Source organism: Schistocerca cancellata, chromosome 8 (genome assembly GCF_023864275.1).
Source record: "Schistocerca cancellata isolate TAMUIC-IGC-003103 chromosome 8, iqSchCanc2.1, whole genome shotgun sequence".
NCBI classification, from domain to species: domain Eukaryota; kingdom Metazoa; phylum Arthropoda; class Insecta; order Orthoptera; family Acrididae; genus Schistocerca; species Schistocerca cancellata.
In genome coordinates this window covers 50,210,724-50,217,146 of record NC_064633.1, presented here as the reverse complement: position 1 = coordinate 50,217,146, position 6,423 = coordinate 50,210,724, and the positions used below count along the sequence as shown (strand labels likewise).

General features: G+C 47.9%; 1 non-coding gene across 1 annotated transcript; it reads left to right on the top strand.

The window, feature by feature from the left end:
* The first annotated feature begins 3,813 nt into the window (after window positions 1-3,813).
* Trnal-caa (transfer RNA leucine (anticodon CAA)) lies at window positions 3,814-3,888 on the top strand. Its single transcript has one exon. It is a non-coding gene; the product is annotated as a tRNA-Leu (tRNA).
* Window positions 3,889-6,423: the final 2,535 nt, after the last annotated feature.

Genomic DNA, 6,423 nt, shown 5'->3' with positions numbered 1-6,423 from the left:
TATTTTTATGAGCTTCAAAGAAATGGTTCAAATGGCTCTAAGCACTGCAGGACTTAACATATGAGGTCATCAGTCCCCTAGACTTAGAGCTACTTAAACTCAACTAATCTAAGGACATCACACACATCCATGCCCAAGGCAGGATTCGAACCTGCAACCATAGCAGCAGAGCGGTTCCGGACTGAAGCGCCTAGAACCGCTCGGCCACAGCGGCCGGCTACGAGCTTCAAACGGGAGTGACTGAAGTCACGGATAGGAACTGTGATTGCTGTGTACAGACGCAAGATGTGTTGGTGACCCTTCGCTCACAGCTCCAGGCTGTGTTGGCTTCCATCACACAGCTTGAGGCTGCTGCCAAGGGGCGTTGCTTTGGGTGTCGGATGCAGGGACATGAGAGACATTGAGCACATCCCTTGTGTCCCTCATTCGGTCCACTGATGTGGCCGCCCCGGGTACTGCCTGCACTGTGGTTGACCCCTCACCAGTGGTCAAGTGGGAGATCATTCCAAAGTCTGGCAGGCAGCGAAAAACTTTCCGAGGGGCCGATCATATGGCCTGCCCCTTTCGTTTGACGAACAGGTTTCGGGCGTTATCTGTGGTTGGTGATGCCTCTGAGCTGGATACAGTCTTCCACACTGCTTCTCGGTCCTTAAGGTCAGGTCGTTCACAGGAGGTGGGTTTTCTGGCTGGGAGCCCCAACGTTAGGAGCGTAATGGGGCCGCTTAGGAACATGGCTACCAAGAAGGGGAAGGAAGCCAGTGTGCACTCCGTGTGCATGGCGAGTGGAGTCATTCTGTATGTGGAAAAGCTGCTTCCGGACGCCATGAAGAGCACAGGGTGCAGCCAACTGCAGGTGGTGGCTCATGTCGATACCAATGACGTATGACGCTTTGGATCGGAGGATATTCTCTCTGGTTCTGGGCGGCTGGTGGAAATGGTAGACCTCAAGTCTTGCTTGCGAGAGTAGGGCGAAGCTCGCCATCTGCAGCATCGTCGATAGAACCGACTGTTGTCCTTTGCTGCAGAGCCGATATGAGGGTCTGAATCAGAGGCTCAGGCGGTTCTGTGACAGTGTAGGCTGCAGATTCCTTGACTTGCGCCATCGGGTGGTGGGTTACTGGGCTCCACTTAATAGTTCAGGAGTCCACTACACACAGAATGCGGCTACACGGGTGGCGGGGGCTGTGTGGAAGATACTGGCGGTCTTTTAGGTTAGAGGGCCTCAGGGAACCACAGAAAGGGCGTCCGTCTAAAAGGGGGCAGGTAAAACACAGTAAGTAAGTTGTAGAAACGATCAGTATTGTAGTTGTAAATTGTCGTAGCTGTGTTGGGAAAGAACCAGAGCTCCAAGCCCTAATAGAAAGCGCTGAAGCTCAAATAGTTATAGATACAGAAAGCTGGCTAACGCCGGAAATAAGTTCAGCAGAATTTTTTTCTAACGATCTAACAGTGTTCAGAAAGGCTAGATTAAATACAATTGGTGGTGGAGTATTTACTGCTGCCAGAAGTAGTTTGCCTTATAGTGAAATTGAAGTAGATATTTTCTGAGAAATAGTATGACTAGATGTTTCCAGAATGAGATTTTCACTCTGCAGCGGAGTGTGCGCTGATATGAAACTTCCTGGCAGATTAAAACTGTGTGCCCGACCGAGACTCGAACTCGGGACCTTTGCCTTTCGCGGGCAAGTGCTCTACCAACTGAGCTACCGAAGCACGACTCACGCCCGGTACTCACAGCTTTACTTCTGCCAGTACCTCGTCTCCTACCTTCCAAACTTTACAGAAGCGCTCCTGCGAACCTTGCAGAACTAGCACTCCTGAAAGAAAGGATATTGCGGAGACATGGCTTAGCCACAGCCTGGGGGATGTTTCCAGAATGAGATTTTCACTATGCAGCGGAGTGTGCGCTGATATGAAACTTCCTGGCAGATTAAAACTGTGTGCCCGACCGAGACTCGAACTCGGGACCTTTGCCTTTCGCGGGCAAGTGCTCTACCAACTGAGCTACCGAAGCACGACTCACGCCCGGTACTCACAGCTTTACTTCTGCCAGTACCTCGTCTCCTACCTTCCAAACTTTACAGAAGCTCTCCTGCGAACCTTGCAGAACTAGCACTCCTGAAAGAAAGGATATTGCGGAGACATGGCTTAGCCACAGCCTGGGGGATGTTTCCAGAATGTCTCCGCAATATCCTTTCTTTCAGGAGTGCTAGTTCTGCAAGGTTCGCAGGAGAGCTTCTGTAAAGTTTGGAAGGTAGGAGACGAGGTACTGGCAGAAGTAAAGCTGTGAGTACCGGGCGTGAGTCGTGCTTCGGTAGCTCAGTTGGTAGAGCACTTGCCCGCGAAAGGCAAAGGTCCCGAGTTCGAGTCTCGGTCGGGCACACAGTTTTAATCTGCCAGGAAGTTTCATATCAGCGCACACTCCGCTGCAGAGTGAAAATCTCATTCTGGAAACATCCCCCAGGCTGTGGCTAAGCCATGTCTCCGCAATATCCTTTCTTTCAGGAGTGCTAGTTCTGCAAGGTTCGCAGGAGAGCTTCTGTAAAGTTTGGAAGGTAGGAGACGAGGTACTGGCAGAAGTAAAGCTGTGAGTACCGGGCGTGAGTCGTGCTTCGGTAGCTCAGTTGGTAGAGCACTTGCCCGCGAAAGGCAAAGGTCCCGAGTTCGAGTCTCGGTCGGGCACACAGTTTTAATCTGCCAGGAAGTTTCATATCAGCGCACACTCCGCTGCAGAGTGAAAATTCTCATTCTGGAAACATCCCCCAGGCTGTGGCTAAGCCATGTCTCCGCAATATCCTTTCTTTCAGGAGTGCTAGTTCTGCAAGGTTCGCAGGAGAGCTTCTGTAAAGTTTGGAAGGTAGGAGACGAGGTACTGGCAGAAGTAAAGCTGTGAGTACCGGGCGTGAGTCGTGCTTCGGTAGCTCAGTTGGTAGAGCACTTGCCCGCGAAAGGCAAAGGTCCCGAGTTCGAGTCTCGGTCGGGCACACAGTTTTAATCTGCCAGGAAGTTTCATATCAGCGCACACTCCGCTGCAGAGTGAAAATCTCATTCTGGAAACATCCCCCAGGCTGTGGCTAAGCCATGTCTCCGCAATATCCTTTCTTTCAGGAGTGCTAGTTCTGCAAGGTTCGCAGGAGAGCTTCTGTAAAGTTTGGAAGGTAGGAGACGAGGTACTGGCAGAAGTAAAGCTGTGAGTACCGGGCGTGAGTCGTGCTTCGGTAGCTCAGTTGGTATAGCACTTGCCCGCGAAAGGCAAAGGTCCCGAGTTCGAGTCTCGGTCGGGCACACAGTTTTAATCTGCCAGGAAGTTTCATATCAGCGCACACTCCGCTGCAGAGTGAAAATCTCATTCTGGAAACATCCCCCAGGCTGTGGCTAAGCCATGTCTCCGCAATATCCTTTCTTTCAGGAGTGCTAGTTCTGCAAGGTTCGCAGGAGAGCTTCTGTAAAGTTTGGAAGGTAGGAGACGAGGTACTGGCAGAAGTAAAGCTGTGAGTACCGGGCGTGAGTCGTGCTTCGGTAGCTCAGTTGGTAGAGCACTTGCCCGCGAAAGGCAAAGGTCCCGAGTTCGAGTCTCGGTCGGGCACACAGTTTTAATCTGCCAGGAAGTTTCATATCAGCGCACACTCCGCTGCAGAGTGAAAATCTCATTCTGGAAACATCCCCCAGGCTGTGGCTAAGCCATGTCTCCGCAATATCCTTTCTTTCAGGAGTGCTAGTTCTGCAAGGTTCGCAGGAGCGCTTCTGTAAAGTTTGGAAGGTAGGAGACGAGGTACTGGCAGAAGTAAAGCTGTGAGTACCGGGCGTGAGTCGTGCTTCGGTAGCTCAGTTGGTAGAGCACTTGCCCGCAAAAGGCAAAGGTCCCGAGTTCGAGTCTCGGTCGGGCACACAGTTTTAATCTGCCAGGAAGTTTCATATCAGCGCACACTCCGCTGCAGAGTGAAAATCTCATTCTGGAAACATCCCCCAGGCTGTGGCTAAGCCATGTCTCCGCAATATCCTTTCTTTCAGGAGTGCTAGTTCTGCAAGCTTCGCAGGAGAGCTTCTGTAAAGTTTGGAAGGTAGGAGACGAGGTACTGGCAGAAGTAAAGCTGTGAGTACCGGGCGTGAGTCGTGCTTCGGTAGCTCAGTTGGTAGAGCACTTGCCCGCGAAAGGCAATGGTCCCGAGTTCGAGTCTCGGTCGGGCACACAGTTTTAATCTGCCAGGAAGTTTCATATCAGCGCACACTCCGCTGCAGAGTGAAAATTCTCATTCTGGAAACATCCCCCAGGCTGTGGCTAAGCCATGTCTCCGCAATATCCTTTCTTTCAGGAGTGCTAGTTCTGCAAGGTTCGCAGGAGAGCTTCTGTAAAGTTTGGAAGGTAGGAGACGAGGTACTGGCAGAAGTAAAGCTGTGAGTACCGGGCGTGAGTCGTGCTTCGGTAGCTCAGTTGGTAGAGCACTTGCCCGCGAAAGGCAAAGGTCCCGAGTTCGAGTCTCGGTCGGGCACACAGTTTTAATCTGCCAGGAAGTTTTAGTATGACTAGAGGTTAACTTGACCGAATAGTTCAAAGGAAACTTGAGTCTCATTTCAAATAGGTACCCCACTCATACAATTGGTGGTGACTTTAATTTACCCTCGATACGCTGGAAAAATTATGCGTTTAAAGCCGGCGACAGGCAAAAACGTCATCCGAAATTGTACTGAATGCTTTCTCAGAAAATGATTTTGAACAATTAGTTCATGAGCCCACTCGAAGCGTAAATGGTTGCGAAAGCAAACTTGACCTCTCGTACCAACAACTAATACTGGACAAATAGTGAGTATCGTGACCAATACAGGGAATACCGACCACAAGGCAGTAGCTGCTAGGCTGAATACCATAACTCCTGCAACCACCATAAAGAAACCCAAAGTATATCTGTTTAAAAACGCTGATAAAAGTGCTTTTAACACCTTTTTAAGAGATAGTCTCCACTCCTTGCGATCTGATGATGTAAGCGTAGAAAACTTGTGGAATCATTTCAAAGAGATAGTATCGACAGCAATTGAGAGACATATACCACATAAATTAATACTTGATGATACTGATTCCCCATGGTGCACAAAACGGGTAAGATAGCTGTTGCAGGAGCAGCGAAAAAAGCATGCCAAATTTAAAACAATGCAAAATACCCAAGACTGGCAAAGTTTTGCAGAAGTTCTAAATACAGCGCGTTCTTCAATGCGAGATGCTTTTAATAATTTCCAAAACGAAACTCTGTCTGGAAATCTCGCAGAAAACCCAAAGAGATTCTGGTCATACATAAGACACACCAGTGGCAAGGTGCAATCAACACCTTCACAGCGCAATAACAACGGTGAAGTCATTGATGACAGTGCCACTAAAGTAGAGTTATTAAACACGATTTTCCGAAACTCCTTCATCAAAGAAGACGAAGTAAATATTCCTGAATTCCAATCAAGAACAACTGTGAAGATGGGAAACATAGAAATAGATATCCTCGGTGTCGAAAGCAGCTTATATCACTTTATAAAAGCAAGGCTTCCGGTCCAGATTGTATACCACTCAGGTTCCTCTCAGAATTTGCTGATACAATAGCTCCATATTTAGCAATTATATACAACCGCTCACTCACAGAAAGATACATACCTAAAGACTGGAAAATTGGTCAAGCCACACCAAAACCCAAAAAGGGAAGTAGGAGTAATCCGTCGAATTACAGGCCCAGATCACTAACGTCGATTTGCAGTAGGGTTTCGGAACATATACTGTACTCGAACATTATGAAGTACCTCGAAAGAAACGATTTAGTGACACGTACTCAGCACGGATTCAGAAAATATCGTTCTTGCGAAACACAACTAGCTCTTTATACTCATGAAGTAAAGAGTGCTATCGACAGAGGATGTCAAATTGATTCCATATTTTTAGATTTCCAGAAGGCTTTTCGACACCGTTCCTCACAAGCGTCTTCTAACCAAACTGCGTGCCTATGGAATATCGCCTCAGTTGTGCGACTGAATTCGTTATTTCCTGTCAGAAAGGTCGCATTTGGTAGTAATAGACGGAAAGTCATCGAGTAAAGCAGAAATGATATGCGGCGTTCCCCAAGGAAGTGTTATAGGCCCTCTATTGTTCCTGATCTATATTAACGACATAGGAGACAATCTCAGTACCCGTCTTAGATTGTTTGCAGATGATGCTGTCATTTACCGTCTTGTAACGTCATCAGAAGACCAAAATGAATTGCAAAATGATTTAGATAAGATATCTGTATGGTGCGAAAAGTGGCAATTGACCCTGAATAAAGAAAAGTGTTAAGTTATTCACACGAGTATTAAAAGAAATCAGTTAAATTTCGATTACACGATAAGTAACACAAATCTGAAGGTTGTAAATTCAACTAAATACTTAGAGATTACTATTACAAAGACCCT